Source organism: Phodopus roborovskii, unplaced genomic scaffold, assembly GCF_943737965.1.
Source record: "Phodopus roborovskii unplaced genomic scaffold, PHOROB, whole genome shotgun sequence".
Lineage (NCBI taxonomy): Eukaryota > Metazoa > Chordata > Mammalia > Rodentia > Cricetidae > Phodopus > Phodopus roborovskii.
The window spans coordinates 15,108,757-15,129,601 of NW_026126514.1; the positions used below are offsets into that span (position 1 = coordinate 15,108,757).

Genomic DNA, 20,845 nt, shown 5'->3' on the forward strand with positions numbered 1-20,845 from the left:
TGCAATGTTCTCCAGTTTGCTAGTAAAATTCGAGAAGGTACATTAAATACCTGAATTATGGTAACAATTATCAAAATCCTAACATCAATATTGTACACAGGATTTTTTTTTTAATGGTCCTGTTAAATCTAGAGTTTTGTCTTAGTGTTGGACTTGGCTTTTGTTTCATAGACACATTTTGGAGATCTGACCCTAGAATTCAATGAGGACTGATTTTATTGTTTTAATCTGCTCAATTTATTACAACTATTATGGTATCAATTAACTGATGTTAGTTTGTAACTAGCTAACTAAAAGTGAAATCATTCTATGACTAAACTGAATTGGTAATAACTTTCCTGGAGCACTATGTAACAACTTTTTTGAGAGTAACTGAAATAGGTCATATGGTAGATGAAGGAATGCTGAGCTAGAACAGACATATCAATGGCATGTGAAAATAATATAGGAAAATAGTCAGACACAGTAATATTTTGATTTTGATTCAAAAGTTAAAAATAAAGTTTGATACTGTTTCACTTTTAATTGAATAATTATACCACCCTACAATTAAAGAAGAGGTAAGATTTACATGGTATGAAATAGCATTTGTTGGTAATAAAAACAGGCATTGTTATAGATATTCTATAATTTTTAAAAACACATGTGAAACATCTTCTCTGATACTCTATATTTATTCTCTCCCATTTATAAAGCACACATAGTCATGACAGGAATACAGTTTTGAGTTCTAACACCCAAACATGACATCTGCTGGTTGAATAGAGAAAGAATTCCCAACATTTCTTTACTGTTTGTAGAGTATTCATTTTCTTCTAGTCTTGTGAAAATGTGAAGGATATTTTCTTACATTTTATGTTCTAGTTTTATTTTTAAACATGTTCCAGTTTGAAATTCTTAGGTTAGCTGACCTAGATCTATATCCACTATTTAAACTTGGAGATCATTTTTAGAAACACTATGCATGTCAATACATAGATCTTAGATTTCAAACCATTCTTAAAATATACAGGTAGAAGTAATTGTAGTACTCAGACATTTTCATAGAATTTATATAACAATATGAACATTACATTTTCAAAAAATCCTTTAAAATGATAACACAGTTTGGAAAATACAATTTCAAGCATAAAGCTACAAGTAAATATGCTTAAATAATCATTTGCATTTAAACTATTAAAATGTCTTAGGTTATATGAGTTGATGAGTTGACTGATAATGCTAACATTGCATATGTATGTAAAAACAAAGGGGAAAGGGAATGATAGTGGTCAAGAGTAAATATATGCTCTCTAAAGTCAATATTTCAGAAAAGGGGCTGTAGGGAGATAAACAAATATATAAATTCATCTTAGCAAAGGAATTTCAGAGTATATTTGAAGATATATAAGGGTGCTATTTTAATTTCATTTATTGAGGAATCATTAAGTAACTTATTATAGGTCCATTTCAATTCATGTTCTGAAATATTGAAAACAGAAATGTCCCACCAGGATAAACCATGATTAATTGTTGACATGACATAGCTAGCTAAACACCTACTACTCTCACATTTGTGCCCAAGAATGTTGGGTTTATTATAACAAATATCTTTGCCGAAGTATGCATAAGCTTGCAAACAAACAAAAATTCTTCACATGTCAAAGAATAGAGATGACAAAAATGAAAAGAAAGACAATGAATAACAGACTGTGAGACGAGGAAGTGTTGGCTTTTATGCTGTTTTGAGTTACATATTTAGGCCCAGGGAGATGACTCTACTGTATGAGTGAAATCACCACATGTGAGAAGGTCATCAAAAGCTAGAACCTCAGCCATATTGGGTTCGCAAGCAAGGTTTTATTCACCCTATTCCAATGACTGTAACTTCAAAATCCAACAAAACAATGCACAAAAAGTATACCAATGTGTGTGGTCAGGAAGACCAATGTGGCTAATACTGCAACAATATTTGTCAGATGATAATAGAACCATGCAATAAAATTATACAAAAATATATTATATTGGTGAAGTTGTAAAATAGAGAAATGAAAGATAGGCACTTTTGACCAACTGTTAAGTAGTAATTACAGTTCTATTGGTGCCAATGTCATTCTTTATGCTGAGTGATCAAGAGGAGGAAAACATTTCTAAAATGACTACAGAGCCTTCTATGGATGTAAGATGTGGTTTTCCTTGTCTTTACCAAACTATACACTTCTAAGGACACTCTCTTATCAGCACCCACTTTGGTGGATGAAACAATGCCTACACTTGAAGAGGACATAATAATAGCTCAGGGCTGAACCATGAAGAACCATGTTTTATAAAATTAGGTGCTGACTATTTACCTTATATTTCAGCTTTTCTCAAGTTATCCACACATTTTCCACATGAGCAAGGTTGAAACGTTAGTGTATACCTCTATTTTTATTACCTAGCTTGAGAAGTACCCAATTATAACAATTAACTCAATGAGAATTAAGATAATTATCAAAATGATAGCAATGAGACCATTTAAAATGCAAACCCAAAACCCAAAACTTCTCAAGTATGCATTTATTTATATAATAAGATGTTATTAAAATCCAAGGCAAACTTAGCACTAACACTGATAATACACTGATCAAGAATAAACTTTAAAATAATAGGAGCTATTGGTTTCTGATTGTGGTATTTACAGTATAACCTAAGGCTATTCTTAAAGTGATTGTGAATCAGAGTAGTCATATATTTATATGAGGAAAGAAGTGACAGGTCCATCATAAAATATCGAGAGCACATACAATAAAACACATGCACCAGGTAGTGGTAGTGTACACCTTTAATTTCAGGACTGAGAAGACAGAAGCAAGTGGATCTCTAAGTTTAGACCAGCCTGATCTACAGAGTAAATTATAGGACTCCAGGGCTATGAAAAGGAGATTTATCTCACAAAACAAACCAATTAACCATCTAACCAACCAACCAACCAAACAATCAGTCATCCAAGCAACCAACAATCCTACCAACCAACCAACCAATCAACCAACCAAATAAACAAACAAAAACCAAAACAACAAAAAACAAAACAGAACAAAATCACTCAAGCAATTCTCAGTTCTCTAACATAGAGAAGAAAGAAAGCAAACCTGTTGAAGTTAGAATTGTATTATCTTAAATTTAGAGTCCCAATTTATATTAAACAAAAGAAAGAGCTATCTTACGCAGCAGGGAATGTAGAGACAGCTATCACATCAAAAACATTTGTTCTGTATTGTTGTCCAACTGCTTTCTACTCCTGTCTAGCCTCTGGGTATGGTTGCTCACATTGATTGATAGCCTGGACCTGGGGGATAAAATCCAGACTCTGTCACTATTGTCACCAAATATAGTGGATGCATCTATACAGAGATGGTATACCCCTCCACCATGTCCCAAATTTACATATAGAAACTACTGAATAACCTGTAATAATGTTATAATCACCAATAAAAAAGGCCCTCTGCCCATTTTCTGAGGTCTGTAAGTAAGAAACTCAAATTACTATTGTGTCCCTGGGACTCCTTGTTCTGCTATTTTGTATCTTTATCTGAAAACATTGTCAATTCAGGAAATTTTAAAGAGTTGGAATGACTGAATACATTTCTCATGAGCACTATTGATATTCTATTAAACATTTAATTCAGAAACAACAAATATATAATAAGCAGCCAATAAATGAATTCATTCTTTCCCAAAGCTATTTACTTTCTTAAAATTGACTATCAAAATACCTAAAAGATCCCATTGCTTGGGGAGTGTGCACATAAAGTAGTGGATGCACTGGCCTAGACAGTCTCAGACTGAGAGATCTGAATGTTCATGGTGTAATCATTAACTTCTTGGCTAGGGCTGCTGCTTCACACATGGTTGTTCCATTCCTGAATATGTATGCAACAAGACCAAGCAGACATGAGAAGTGCTCTTGAATTAGAGAGAAGTCCTGAAGCCATGCTGTTCATCTTCTAGGAACATTTGTTTTCTCCAAAACACATAACTTCAATTGATAGAGTCAATTTCACTACAACTCCCAAGAATAATTACAACATCTGTGAACATGACTCCCATAACAGGGTAAAGAAAGGGCTTCAAATTAAGAGTTCTTTTAATTTTGCTAAGGAGCTCTGGTTTGGCTCTGACTATGAAATGTGTGTTTGCTCAAAGTTAGATGCCAGGACGTCTAGAAACTGCTTCTTTGATGGCATCTTAAAATTAAGACAAATTTCTAAGAATAGTGTGAGAAGATATCTCAAGCAAAAATCTCTCAGATAGCATATTTGTATTAATTTCTTCAACATACAGTTCTATCCACCACGCACACACAAGAATGCACTCACATACAAAACATGCACACACACACACACACAGAGAACCTCCCCACTGGATAAAGAAGAGACATCATTCCCTGCACTATGACATGGAACTCTCTGTCCTGACTGGTTTATGTCCAGTTTCTGGCATACCCTTGAAATATGTTCTGCAATGCCCTCATCCATTAATTGTCCCTTCAGGATGATGGAAGAACCAGGTAATTAAGCAGTCCTTTGATCCTTTCAATGATTGGTTTTATTACCATTCAATATCTATGTCTGCTGGTTGGCTTTTGTCAAATTGACACAAAGAAGGGTTATCTGGAAAGAGGAAATATCAGTTGAACAATTGCCTCCATCAAATTGGTCTATGGACATGTCTCTGGGGCATGTCCAGTGCATTCAGGACAGTGCTACTTCTGGACAGGTAGACCTAGGCTGTTTAAGAGAATGAGGAAAGCAGGCAGTGGAAGCAAACTGGTAAGCAGTATTTTGTCCTCCATGACTTCTGCTTCAGTTCCTTCCTTAACTCTGGAATCCCTCCCTCATGATTTGTACTATGAAGTGACCCCTTTCCTCTCAATGTTGCTTTCTTTGTCATCGTGTTTATCATAGCAATCAAAACTGAATTTAGACTCCATGTAAAAACCATTCTAGGAACATTCATTTTTCTCCAAACCATATAATTTTTATTAATAGAGCCAATTTCATTAGAACTCACAAGAATGACTACACCCGTGACTATGACTCTCAGAAAAGGATAAAGAAAGGACTTTCAAATTAAGAGGGTTTATTTAATCTTACCAGTCCTATAGCCCATCACTGAGAAAAGTCAGGGTAGGAACTCAAGGCAGGAACCTGTACACATACGTGATTAATGTAGATATTAAGAAGCACTTCCTATGTTCAAGCCAATTTCGTTGGTGAATATCATCCATATACTTGGTATCCATATACTTGGTAAGGTATTTAACGCTAAGCTAGTCCTTAAGAAAAAAAGGCAGCATAACACACACACACACACACACACACACACACACACACACACACACACTTGTGTGTGCATTTTCAAAGTCAATGCTTTTTTCTTCTTTGAAACCCATGATATATATATTTTTCCCCTCAGGAGAAAATGAGATTTCGGACTGTTTATGCTGAATATTTGCATCTCATGCAGACTCTAAAACATGTAAGAAAGCTCTGAGAAACTGTTTGGAATCCCTAACCCTCATTAGTTTTGCTGATATCTGTTTGTCCTTTATCTGAGCAGCAATGACATTGTCCACCTGCAAAATGGTGAGCACACATAATCTGATCCATATCTTTCTCATTAAAATTTACATGTCTTTCTATGATGATTTATTAGGTCATTCTGTCTTTTGAAACAGAGTCTAAACTGAGGAAAAATTAATATGGTTATCTTGAAGAGGGAAAATATCAGGAAAAAATGACTCATTTAATGTCCCTGAAAAGAAGTAGTTTAATACAGGTTCAGAGAGAAAATGAACACAGTGTATTTGACAAACTATTTTTGCATCAAAATAAAAATAACATAGATTTCAAAATTTATGTACACAATTAATGTAGATATTATGAAGCACTGTCTATGTTCAAGGCAATTTAATTGGTGAATAGAATATTATCCATGCACTCAGTAGTGTTTTGCTGGGGCATAATGCACTTCATCATTGTAGTGTTGGGGATTGGACTTAGAATCTCATGCAAGCTACCCTAGCTCTGTGCCACTTAATTACATCTTTAATCTTTCATTTGCATACATTTTAAGTGCAAATTTTCATTAGTTTGGAAGAAAACACATATTATTTCATAATCCTTACTGCAAGTAAGACCCTACACCTGAGAAATCACTTTTAAGAATCTTGAGTCTTAAACAAGAATCTTTTTTTCTATTACTGAAGATTAGTGTTATTTGTTAAAATTTTCATATGATAATCTACAGCATAAATTTTCTTTTCAGTAACCATACTGCTTCGAACACCATTTATACTGCTGAAGGTGTCACTAGTTCTTTAGGACTTTATGACTAAGTAAAATGCATTTCATGAATGGATGACAAGTTGTTTACGTTCACCTGTCAATGGATATTTGCTTTTTCAAAACTTGATGCTATTACAGGTAGCACTGTCCAGACACTAAGCAGACATACACCTTCAGTAGTGTTCTATAATCAACTAAGGCAATTGCTAAGTCATTTGATAATAGTACATGATGTTTTATATTTCATAATCTCATTTTGGATTTTCACCAGCAATATGTAATAGAATCAGTTGCTTGATGTGTCCAACATTTGATTTTGCCAGCCATTTAAACTTTAGTCAATATAGTTGATGTGTGCATGTAGTATAACCTCATTATGGTTTAAATTTTTTCTATGACTCACAATAATAGTGAAGATTTTTCATATAGATAATGGCCAAATATACTATTCTGTGAGCTATAAACTCAAGGCTTTTGTCATTTTCAAGTTACGTATTTTCTTGTTCAGTTATAAGAATTCTTTATATACTTGGGATATTAGGTTCTATGTTTCTTGCTTTTTGATTTCTTAATATTTTTGGAACAACAAAAACCTGCACTTTTATTAAAGTCTACTGTTTTAATAACGGATCTTCTGTTTTGGTTGTGAAAGTCTTTATATTTTCCAAATTTGTTTTGATTTCCTATCCTACTCGAAAAGACTTGACAGATATTAATGATCCCTCCTGAAAGGCATCACTCTCCCTGTGGAGTGGGGGGCTAAGGGGATGGGAAGGAGGTCGGGGAGCATGAGAGGGAAGGATAGGGAACTGGGATTGATATGTAAAATGAGAAAAAAATAATAAATGTATATATATTTAAGAAAAGAACATTGTAGTTTTTTCCCCTTATAATTAGATCTATAGTCAGTTTTATTCTTATGTATAATATGAGTTTTAGGATTTTAAATATATATATATATATATATAATATATAAATATATATATATATATATACATACACACACACACACACACACACACACCGTTTTCCTATAGAAAATATCTAAAGGAATAGCTTTGTGTATGTGTGTGGGGAGTATATATTATATTTTTGTGTGCATGTATAAGTGTAGGTGTGCTCACACATGCATGTAGAGACCAGAAGTGGAGGTCAGGATAGCCTCCTTTTTTTGTTTTCCAACTTTTTTTTTTTTTTTTTTTTTTTTTGAGGCAGTGTCTCTGTAGTGAGGTAGTCCTTCTGTAGCACTGACCACGCCCATTGGGGGGTGGAGCGATGGGCGGAGGTGACCTGAGGAAGGAGGTCGGAGGGGGCCAGGAAGGCGCTCTCTTTTCTGGCGTGACTCGGACAGGAGAGGATCGGGTTGAATTTCCTGGTGTTCATCTGTCTAGGTTGTAAGTTATTTCTCCCTGAATAAACATCTATTCGGCCTATTTGTTTATCCTGACCCTTATTTACCGCAATATCTGGTGTCAGAAGTGGGATTTACCTGGGTTTTGCCCCCAGGCGGCAGAAGCCGCCCCCTCCCCCACCTTCCCCAACGGGCAGGGTTTAACCAGGTGGACTCACCACAGCTTTGGGACATTTGCCTCTTCCTTACTGCAAAGGAGATCTTTGCCGCTAAAGCAGACCTGAGAAGGCACCACTTAACATTTTTGCCCATTTCCGCACGGGACTTTGCATTCGCGCAGAGCCTCTCGGCGGCACCCGCCCGGCGGCACCCGCCTGGCGGCACCCACCTGGCGGCACCCGCCCGGCGGCACCCGCCCGGCTTGCACGCGTTTCGTCTTGTGTTACAAGTAACTCCAAAAGTCCCCTTTTAACAAAATTCTGCTTGCCATAGTTTGTTAAGAACTTTTTACAGGAACCGGGATCAGACGAGCCTGGGCGGCTAGGCGCTATTTGATGACACACCTCCAGGCGTAGCTACCACAAGCGGAGATATACAACTAAAAGCATCAAAGTTCCAGGACAGCAGAATTACACCTAAGGTAATTGTAACATCTTTTGCAATTTAAGCTGATATAAAATCTGAGATAAATTGTTCTATAACTATGGCAGATAATTTTACTATGCAGAACTTTAGGAATTATTTTACTTCATATGTAGAAGGGATTTTAGCAGAAGAAACTTATGACTGGACCAATATATACTTTTATTTTGTAATAGCAATGGGTTTCATCATTAACATGATATTCTTAAAGAAATGGTTTGAGATTACAGCAAACAATAAGGAACTTGTACAAACTATGGGAGACTTAGTAACAAAGATTCGAAACATTGAAAATGATAGAATTCAAAGCATAGAGACAAAGATTCGAAACATTGAAAATGATAGAATTCAAAGCATAGAGACAAGGATTCAAAACATTGAAAATGATGGAATTCAAAGCATAGAGACTAAGATTCGAAACATTGAAAATGATAGAATTCAAAGCATAGAAAATATAGAAAGAAAGATTCAGAATATTGAAGATGGCGTTGGCGAGCTGAAAGGTATAATTTGTTTAATGTCAGATACTTCAATAACCAGAACAGAAACAATGCAATGCATTAACAAACTAGCAGAAACAGCCCACTCCTGGTCGGAGGAAGCTACTAATAAGTTTAAAAAACTGGAACATCAGATAGAAAGACTAGATGACAGAATCTCTTCCATGTCTGAGGATAATGACAAGCTAGCAGATAGAACATTGTTTCTGGAAGGCAGTTTACACGCCATTCAGATAATATCTAAGGATGATAAGATTAAAAACATGGAATCATTTGTAGTTGGAGAAAGTAAGAAACTGACTGATACAATGAAATCTCTAGAAAGTTATTTGATTCAAGAAGTTCAGACACTCAAAGAAACAATGGTGAATAGATTTCAGGCTTTAGAAGACCTTCAATCTGATACATCAGAAGAAGAACTACAGGTAATAGGGCATGAAAAAGATTTAAAATTTTCCACACCATTTAGGGTCAGGGGAGCTTTCCCTGTATCTATTCATGAAAAGCCAGCAACGAAGAAACATCCAAAAGGTGTCGTTGCATATCAGTGGGAACCAATACGTATGAAAGATTTAAAAGGTATAAAGGAAGCAGTAGTCTCTTATGGCATGCATTCACCTTATGTGAAGCAATTAGTAGAATCATGGGCATGGAATAACAAGGTAACCCCTAAGGATTGGGATCAATTAATATCAGCTGTCCTTGAAAGCGCCTCTCAAATAGAATGGAGGGCTTTATGGAGAGAGGAAGCAAAAGCTCTTGAACTTCAGGGCTTAAAGAAAGGGTATAAAGCTCCCCAAGATAAAATTCTTGGTGAGGGTCTCTATGCTGACCCAGAAACCCAAGCTGCCTATGATGAACACATCTTGTCTCTATGCAATACAGCAGCTTTGAATGCTTGGGATAAGGTTCATGAATTAGGAGAGAGGATAGAACCTTATACCAAGATAAAGCAAGGACCTAGAGAACGTTTTAGTATCTTTTTAGAAAGATTATCTAGGGCAGTACAATTAGAGATAGCAGACATAGATGCTAGGCGAATACTCATAGAATCTTTAGCTTATACGAATGCGAATCCTCAATGCAAACAGGTGCTTTGGCCTTTAAAAATGCGATCAGCACCCTTGGATGAATGGGTCCTATATACAGGCAACATTGAGTATAATGACAATAAGACTGAAGCATGGATAGGAGAAGCCATATCTAAAGGTCAGAGAAGATATCAAGATAACAGAGTTCCTTACTATGGTGACTTAGAAGCTTGGGTAGGAGAAGCCATCCCCAAAGGTTTGAAAAGATATCATAATGTCAGATGTTATAACTGTGGTAAGATAGGACATCTAAAAAGAAATTGTAGGCAAAGCTTCCCTAGAAGTAACACCCCCAGGAATGAATCAAACAGAAGGCCTCAGCCTTCTGGGTTATGTAGAAGGTGTGGCAAAGGCAGACACTGGACAAATGAGTGTAGATCGACCAGAGACAAGCAAGGAAACCCTTTACCATCGGGGAAACTCCTTGGGGGGGCCTCTCGAAGGCCCCCACATCACAGGTGGTTCGAACATTCCCAGTCACAGTGGAAGACAATCTCCCACAGGACAATTAGAAAATTCTGTGCCTATTATAAAAACTCATACTGCTCTGGATGACGAACTAGTGACGGAAGTTGAATCAAACATGACAGAAGGAAATGAAAAACGTATATTTTGGCAAACTGCTATAAATAGTCATAGGCCTAGATTGATAGTTAAGATGAATAATAGACTGTTTGAGGGTCTGGTGGACACTGGAGCTGATGTAACTATCATATCTAATAAATCTTGGCCTCAAAGATGGCCCCTGCATGAGGTAAATGTTCAATTCTTAGGGATTGGAACCCTGGCTCAGGTAAAACAAAGCACGAGATGGATTGACTGTATAGGACCAGAAGGACAGAGAGGGAGGTTGAGACCATATGTGGCTGATGTAGTGATAAATTTATGGGGTCGTGATCTATTACAGCAATGGAATACACAGATTAACATTCCTCCTGTATTAGATAGGAACCATAGACGACCTCATGATTGTGGAAAGAATACTGTTAAGTACTATACAAGACAGAGACCAAATATCCAGGCAGTACAAAAACAAAATACAAATGCTGAACAAACAGAGGAACCAAAAGCCCTACCTTTAAAATGGCTAACAGAGGAACCTGTCTGGGTAGGACAATGGCCTATGACCTCTGAGAAGTTAGAAGCTTTAGAAAGCCTGGTTCAGGAACAGCTAAATGCTGGACATATTGAGGAATCAACCAGCCCTTGGAATTCTCCTGTATTTGTGATCAAAAAGAAATCTGGTAAATGGAGAATGCTTACAGACCTGAGAGCCATCAATAAAGTTATCCAGCCAATGGGCTCTCTACAGCCTGGAATGCCCTTGCCTTCTTTGATACCCAAAGAATGGCCTATTATAGTTATTGATTTAAAGGATTGCTTCTTCACTATACCTTTACAAGAACAAGACAAAGAGAAATTTGCCTTCACGGTACCTAATTATAACAATTCTCAACCGGTGAAGAGATATCAATGGAAGGTTTTGCCACAGGGAATGCTAAATAGCCCCACCCTGTGCCAATATTTCGTACAAAAGCCGTTAGAAATAATTCGTAAACAGTTTCCACAATCCATAATCTATCATTACATGGATGATATATTGTTAGCTGACTCTAAAGGAGAAATATTAGAAAAAATGTTTGAGAAAGTAAAGGAAGTTTTACCTCGCTGGGGATTACAAATTGCACCTGAAAAAATACAAAAAGGAGAGTCTATCAACTACTTAGGATATAAAATAGGTCTACAGAAAATTAGACCACAAAAAGTACAGATCAGAAGAGATCGCTACCAGACTCTTAATGATCTTCAAAAATTACTAGGAGAGATTTCTCAACTGCAAACCATAATTGGAGTAGAAGGGCATGATTTGAAAAACTTGAAAATGGCCCTAAAAGGAGATAAGGACTTGAATAGTCCACGAATACTATCAGCTGAAGCTGAGAAGGAATTAGAATGGGTAGAAAAGAGGATACTAGAAGCACATGTGGACCGTGTGGATCCAAACCTAGACTGTATTCTGGTTATATTACCATCTAGAGAATATCCTTCAGGGATTTTGATGCAGAGAGAAGATATCATATTAGAATGGATATTCCTACCACATAAACAGAATAAAAAACTGAAAACATATATAGAAAAGATCTCTGACTTGATTATAAAAGGTAAATTAAGACTTCGTCAGCTAATAGGAAGGGACCCAGCAGAAATTATAGTACCTTTAACTAATGAGGAAATTTCTTCCTTATGGAAAGATAACGAATATTGGCAGAGAGCTTGCAGTAACTTTTTGGGAACAATTAGCAACAACTATCCCAAAACTGAGAGAATCAAATTCATAAAGAAAACGATTTGGATTCTTCCACGCATTGTAAGAAAAACACCTATTTCTGGAGTTCATACATTCTACACTGATGCAAATAAATCAGGTAAGGCAGGATATAAATCAGGAAATATTAGTAAAGTGGTTCAAAGCCCTTACAATTCTGTACAAAAGGCAGAATTGTATGCCATTCTCATGGTACTTATGGATTTTAAAGAACCCCTCAATATAGTTACTGACTCTCAATACGCAGAGAGAGTCGTTTTACACATTGAGACTGCAGAATTTATTCCTGACAATACAGAATTAACTTCATTGTTTATACAGTTACAAGATACTATCAGAAAGAGGACTCATCCTATATATATAACACACATCAGATCCCATACGGGTCTGCCAGGTCCTCTAGCACAAGGCAATGATGAAATTGATCGTTTATTGATAGGAAGTGTGCTAGAAGCCTCAGAGTTTCATAAGAAACACCACGTGAACAGCAAAGGTTTAAAAAAGGATTTTTCTATCACTTGGGAACAAGCCAAGGAAATAGTAAGGAAATGTCCTACTTGCTCATTCTATAACCAAACTCCTTTACCACCAGGCAGTAACCCTAAAGGTATAAATAGGAATGAAATATGGCAAATGGATGTGTTTCATTTTGCAGAATTTGGAAAATTAAAATATGTACATCACACTATAGATACATTTTCAGGGTTTCAGTGGGCTACTGCTCTGAGCTCTGAAAAGGCTGATTCTGTTATAACGCACCTTTTAGAGGTAATGGCCATTATGGGCATACCTGCACAAATAAAAACTGACAATGCTCCAGCATATGTCTCCAGCAAATTGAAACAGTTTTTTGAATATTACAAGATAAAGCACATAACTGGTATACCACACAATCCTACAGGACAAGCAGTGGTTGAGAGATCCAATCGTACTTTAAAAGAAATGCTCCATAAACAGGCAGGAGGAACCAAAACACCCAAACACAGATTACATAATGCTTTATTAACATTAAACTTTCTTAATGCTGATGAAAAAGGAAAAACAGCTGCAGAAAGACACTGGACAATAGAAAAAACTTCTGAACTAAATCAGCCAGTGTATTTCAAGGATGTACTGACCTCAGAATGGAAAGCAGGATATGTGTTACGTTGGGGTAGGGGTTTTGCATTTGTATCTACAGGAGAAGAAAAACTATGGATACCATCTAAGTTAATCAAGATCCGAGTTGAACAAGAGAAGCATCTTAATGAAGAGAAATGACAAGTCATCCAACAAACTAGGTCCTATGAGGTGTGCGGAGGCCTCTCAAAGGTAGGGGAAATGTTCTGTTCTTGTTTTTACAGGAAAACAGAGAAAACCTATCATCAAACAGCCAAAAGACACTGAACATGTAGGTGCCTACAGAAGAGAAGACAGCTTTTCAGAAACAATCACTTAAGGAAGCAGAATCTGATATATGGTAAAAATAAAAAAAAAAAAAAAAAAAAAAAAAAAAAAAATTTAATTGTAGTAAACTATTTCTATATAGAAATCTATTTCTCTCTACTATCTAGTATTCCTGAAGTCCCAAATTTTGTAAACCAATGCTGGCTTTGGAGTTGGATTTGGCTTTCCTTCTCTAAATTCAAGCATGTTGTTAAGATTAAATTCATGGTTTCTGCCTTAAATCAAGAAGCCAATTGGTGTAAGGCAGAAGAAACAAAATCTGGGGACTCATATCTTATGCAATTTTCTCTCTGAAATCCTAATTTTCTCACATACTTTTAATGCTTATTGTTGTCTTTCCCTAATGCATACCTTAAAACTTGAAAATTTTACTTTAATATTGATGTGTAACTTTTCCACAAGGAATAATAACGATTCCTAACAGCAGTCTTTGAACTTTCCGGAAAGAAGATGGGGCCCCACATCATCATTTCCACTTGACTCAACCTGATGCATCGGAACTACAAACATCACCCTAAAACCGGTTTGAGACTGTTTTGCTCGAGACAACTCATGACTAGCTAGCTGTAATGGTGCACCTTTTTATTACACCCTGGCCAGTTTCAAATAGAACTACAGTCAAGAATTTTCTGCCACACAGTGACTAACTACATATGTCACAGCCAGTTCTGTTGAGAAATTTGGTTGCTAAAAATTTTCTTCCTACAGGATCCATTGGAGCAATCATCGTCCCATTTCAGCAGGAAGTAATCTTAATATGACTACGCCCCCTTTCCCTACCCTTGGAAATTTGGGATAATAGTCATCGTCTTTGGGTTGGTTTTAGTTATTTGGGATTGGGTGATGCTTACACTCGGGTTTATCTTTTAGACAGGAATAGGGAATGGTGGGTAAAGGTATGGTTTAGATGGGATATAAGTAGATTAGCCTATTTCCTTGAGAATTTGAGTATGAATGAGATAGTATTTTACAGCTTACATTGTTATGTATTCCTATGTGGTAAGCTATGTAAAATTAAGTTTATATTTTGTTATATTGTGTTAAATGTTTCCACTTATAATATTTATGCACATTATTTTTTACCATATTCTATGTATGTATACTTTTCTTGTGTTCAAGACATTTTGTATATTGATACAATTTGGGATATTTATCTTGCTGCCCTTTATAGTTCTACCTCTTGTCTTGACACTTATACTCTACCTCTATTTTAGGGATTTACATGTAGGTATATGTAAATAGTTATATTGTTTAAGTATTTGTTCCTGCTTTACTCAGGAAAGTTTTAATCAGTCTTTTTAGCTAAGTTCCCGAGTATTATAGATTATCTTCACTCACATTTCCTGTACCTATGAGATTAGTCAGATATAGATGCTTAATCTTCAATCCTTCATAGACATGCAGAACATGGCATTTAAATGTTTTAATATTAGTACTCCTTTGACATGAGACACTGTTGCTCCTGACAGCACCGTGCATTTTCCCGAAAATATGTTGGACACTGTTGTTGCTCCTGCTGGAGTTCAATCTCGCCTCAGCTAATGGCCTGTTGGGCATAGAATTGCCCCCACCTTGACCACTGATTTGGACATGCAGTCCTATGTGCTTGCAGGAGACAAATATAGAAGACTGCTTGACCTTGCCAAGTCAGGGTAAGACAGCCATTCTATTTCCCTGCTGTTGTTGTGGTCTGTCAAGTTCTCTTGGCCTTAGCCAAATCTGGGTGTACCAACGTCGCTGTGAGACCTAGGGTGACTGTTCAGGTGGCTTGCTGTTTCTGTCCTTGCTGCACCGTTTTGGAAGTTGTCCATCCGCATTTCCTGTCTACTCTAGTATTGTTATTTTCCTTCTCAGGTCTTGATGAGGTTGAAGATTAAACTATCACAACTATTATTCTCTCTTCCTAGTTAGATATATTAGGTACTAGACTTACGTTTTCCAGCTTAGGACAACTCTATTGTAAACTCCATTATGCCCTCACCCTAGGACTAGATATGTAGGTCATTTTGTTCTCGATTTTCCTTTTCTTAGAGCACACTTGTTATTCACTGTTTTGTATATAGTTTTGTATTAAGCCTAAATCTTTTCTTTAGACTAAAAGGGGAATTGTAGTGAGGTAGTCCTTCTGTAGCACTGACCACGCCCATTGGGGGGTGGAGCGATGGGCGGAGGTGACCTGAGGAAGGAGGTCGGAGGGGGCCAGGAAGGCGCTCTCTTTTCTGGCGTGACTCGGACAGGAGAGGATCGGGTTGAATTTCCTGGTGTTCATCTGTCTAGGTTGTAAGTTATTTCTCCCTGAATAAACATCTATTCGGCCTATTTGTTTATCCTGACCCTTATTTACCGCAATATGTCTCTGTTTGAACCTGCAGTTCACTGTTTGGACTGAACTGGCTGGTTAGTGAGCCCCTAGGATTTACTAATCTCTGTACTGCCAATCCTTTGGTTACAGATGCATGTCACCACACTGGCACTTATACATGGGTTTGGAGAACCTGAAATTAGGTCCTAATATTTATTCATCAAACATTCATATACTCAACCATCTTCTCTGCCCCAAGAAGACTATTTTTCTCCAGTAGATTGTGCTGGTGTTTTCAATCTGTCAACTAATCTAGACATGGGACCGTAGAAGTTTATTTCTGGACTCTGTATTTATCTCATTGATGTGTTTATTTATCATTATTCAAAACTACATTACTTTGATTAAATTGATTTACAGAAGGCACTAAGGTGAGATAGTATAACTTTGTTTTTCTTTTCCTTCATATATACAGATACAATATAAAGTCTAAAATAAGTGATTTCTTACTAAATAAAACAAAACAAAAACATGTTGGGAGTTTTATTAGACATGCTTTGATCAATAGAGTGTTTTGGAAATAATATACATCAAAGTAATATCTAGTCTGCCTATCCATGAACACAAACAAAGAATAATATTGAATATCTCTATTTAACTTCCTTTTAAAATATTTTGGATTTCTCACTTTGTATGTTACATACTGCTTATTAAATTTATTTCCATTTGGATGTCATTAGAAGTAGAATTCTACACTGAAAATTAAAATTTCAAAACAGTTAATATACCTGACTTTTGTATTCATTGAATATGTAGGTTTAAGTAGACATAGAATAAAAATATATATGGAAAATTATATTTGAGCTGAACACTTTCTTATATTTCTTAAGTTTCAAGAAACTCCAGCATAGCATTGGTATCTAAGAAGACTAATCTTTTTCTTCCTTCCAATCTTAGAAGTTGCTTAATTAATACATCATCACTTCATTGAGCATTCCATGTAGATGTTATAATGATCTATATTTCTGAGCCAACTGAATATACTTAATAGAGTAGTTCATATTTCTAAAACAACTGGCAATTTTATGCCTACATGTTATACCAATTTTTGATATATGGATACTAAAATAGGCAGCTATAATTGTATAGTAGTCTATCCCAGCACAAGTTTTTAGTTTTTGAATTTTGAAGTTTTTTGTAATGTATACAATTATTTAGAATCCTTTCCAAATTATTGAATGAGTCTTTTGAACTATTCTTATTCACTACCTAGAAATTTACTTTTTAAATAATTATACAGCCATGTCAGTTCTCTCATGGCTTCCTGTGCTTTTATTATGTACCTTTCATGCTTTCCCCGTGTCTTTGTTTTTAAGCTATGGTTCTGGTACATGACAATATGTATACTGTAAATAGCTTGTTTTTATTTTTCAAAGAATTCAATCTATCAGTTAACTTAACTCACACTTAATGTAATTATTAAAATATTTTAATTTGTCTGTATCTTGTTCTTTCAGAGTTCTTTTCTTCTTTTTTCCTATTCCTGTACTATTTTGAATAAACCCAAATATACTTGATTTTCTTGATGTTCTATTTTAACAAATTCTTAGAAATCTTTTCATGACTTAAATTATGCTATTTTAATTCAACAGTTCTTGTTATAATCCACATTATATGACTTATGATACTTTCTGAGGTCTATACTCATTTAACGTCACAAATACTGCTGTATTTTAATTCTAGAATTGTTATAAATATAGACTTACAGTTAATTGTTATAACTGACTGCTGAGGCATAGTTTGACTCATTTTAGACTAAGAAGGGAATGGGCCATGGTGAAAACTACAAGTTGTCCACAGATACCACAGTGGGAAAGGATAGTGAGGTAAAAATGAGGTGTGATAGTAATTTAAAATTAATCCATAGTGCTTAGGACATCTGTGGGGTCAAAGTCAACAACACCTGGCAGTAACTGATGGCTGCCTCATAGTCAAGATCAAGATGAGCAAAACAACAGTCAGATATTAGCAATGCAGTGCTTCAAACATCCTTGACTTTGTTACACTAACAACATGACCCTCTCTGTGGACCAGGAAAGCATGCATAAACTGCAGGGTCCTCGAATTTCTAAAATATTTACTCTCTCTTTACTAAATCTTTGAACCTTGAGAGTTTCCCTCAGTAAAAGTGTTTACTGTGCTGCAAATTCTTAATAGAATGTGCCCTCTCCTCACTTATTCTAAGTATCTTCACCATTAACATTCATGACCTTTGGTGAGTCTGAGTATCCTGCAGCTCTGAACCCAGGGTCACTTGCAACTGTGCCCAGGAAATTCCCATCCTATCCACTCATACGTCTATAACCCTAACACCTCCTAAGAGCTTCAACTCCTACAGAGTTTGAACTTTAACATACAAATTTTAGTGGTGATACAAGTCAGTCCATGGTAGAGGATCTCACTGATGTTTTTCTGTCCTGTTTCTGCATATATGAAATATTAACTCTCTTTGTCCTAGTAGTTTCCGGATAAAGTGGCCAGTTTTCCCTGAGTAAAAATGTCTATCATACAGTCCTTCTTGCATGTTGGACCCATATTCCAAGACCTGATAACTACCACTTTCAAATCAACCTTAATTGTTAAATTCAAACATTACCCTTACCAAGTCCTGGCCAGTCCAACGTTTTGACACTGTAACATGAACTCATATTTCCTTGGAGGATGCCCAGGATTGTATTAAAAAAAAAAAAAAGTTATACAGAATATTTTAAAAATCAAATTATTTTTGTCAAAGTAGTTTTTACAATTAGCTGAAGCTCTAATTCAGGTACAGTAAGTAATTCTTTGTGATTTTTCCTAGAGAGAAAGTAAAATTCAAGCATAAGCTTGAATCTATAATTCTTGTACAGGTATTGGTAATTTTTCTAAGTAAAGAGAGTGATTTTGTCAGTTTATATTATTATTTTATTTAACACCTTTTAAAATTCATGGACCTACAATAATTTATTTAGATTACCAAAAATGCCTTTAGTATTTCTAAAACAGTTATTATCAAGTCATGCCTAATAGATTGGGTATTGTGTCCCATGAGCTTCTATCACTCAAAAAATAAAGTAAAATAAAATAAAAGATGGCCCCATCATTTCTGAAAAGGATGTGTGGAGTTACACCCCATATGGTGGAATACTGTAGTTTAAGAACTACTAAAAATACTTTTATTTTCTAATTAATGTTTATCTAATGATTCAGATATTGGATTAAAGAGGAGGACCCACTAGTTTATTTTATGCATTCTAAGTAGAATTTGGGTTTGTTAATCAGAATTCTGGCTCTGTATTTGGCAATGATTTTTTTTCTTTTAGGGTGATTACAATGAATATAACTGGAAGTTGTTCTTTATTCTCAAAGATTAAATTCTTCACCCTTCAACAACTTGTGAAAAGTCTTAAATTTCTCATTTTTATTATTTATAAGAATTTTGTACTTTGCTAAAAGATGCAATGACAAAGAGCAAGATATGTTTTTATCTGGTCACTTTTTATGATAATTTTTTTAAATTTAAATTTGAAGCAAGTTTGTTTTACATATTAATCCCAATTAAATGCAGAACTATAAAACAAGAACAAATTTTAAAATTTTCTTTGGAGTCAAAATTGCTTTGGTTTAATTTTTTTCCCCTTTACTCTTCTAGGCAAAGACGTTCTAGAATATTCTAACCCATCTTGGGAGCAATAGTGTCCCCAGTCATCCTTGATGCTTTATACTCTTTAAATGAGAATCTATGCTCCTTTCCTTAAAATGTCTCACTCGATCCTTATTTCTTTAGTTCAGTTGTGGCCAATATGCTGATACTGAACATGAATAAAAAGGTAGTTTCAATGTCAATCTTGTGGTTTGCCAAAAGAAAAGTTAAGGGTACATAATCCTAGAGCAAATACTCCAAACAAGAGAGGAAATTAAATAGTCACAGCTGTGTTTTTTTTTTTTTTTTTTTTTTTTTTTTTGCGTGTCTGTTTACCATGAATGTTGAAAGAGATTATACTGTGAAACAAGTCTTTAGTTAAATACTACAATAGACACAAGAATTTTATTTAGAGATAACTGTATTCAGAAGTTACTCCTGATGGTAAATGCTGCTATGAGTGGTAGACAATTACTATTTTACATAATCTTCTACTACTGAGTATAATAGAAAACTATGATTTTTTCCCCTCCCAGGCAAATATGGTACAGTAAAGGTGAGGGAATGACACTTCTGTGATTTTGCTACATTACATCACATTCTACTTTGGAGGGCCTGAACCAAAGATTCTTCTTTGTTGACTGGTTGATCACATGGCTGGCCTACATGGAAAATGACTTAAGCTTGCTTCTACGTTATGCAGACATTTTTTAGGAACTAAATGTAACCTCTGAACCCAGAGCAGCAAATGGTAAAATCTTTAATATTCAACTACCTCAAGGACACCATTCATTTTGTTTTGTTTTTCAAGACAGGGTTTCTCTGTGTAGCTCTGGTGCCCTGGAACTCATTCTACAGACAAGGCTGGCCCGGAACCCAGAGATTGACCAGCCTCTACCTCCTGAGTGCTGGGATTTCAGGTGTATACCATCACTACCCTGAAAGGAAATCTTTTTTTTTTTTTTTGAGATAGTGATGGGAGATGTCATTCTATAAATATGTTTCTCTTACTGGTAATGAATAAAAACCTGCTAGCCAATAGGAAAGCAAGATAGATGGGACTAGGAGACAAGGAGGATTTTGGGAGATTCAAGATGTAGACATTTGAGAGAAAAGAGGTCAGGACCCTCTGTCTGGTAAGATAAGACCACGTGAAAACACTTAGACTAATAGAAATGGGTTAATATTTAAGACAGA

At 35.6% G+C, this 20,845-nt stretch overlaps 1 protein-coding gene across 3 annotated transcripts in view; it reads right to left on the reverse strand.

The window, feature by feature from the left end:
- Window positions 1–20,845, reverse strand: part of Mdga2 (MAM domain containing glycosylphosphatidylinositol anchor 2) — a 761,827-nt gene that overhangs the window by 72,650 nt on the left and 668,332 nt on the right. The gene's annotated exons all lie outside the window — the stretch shown is intronic.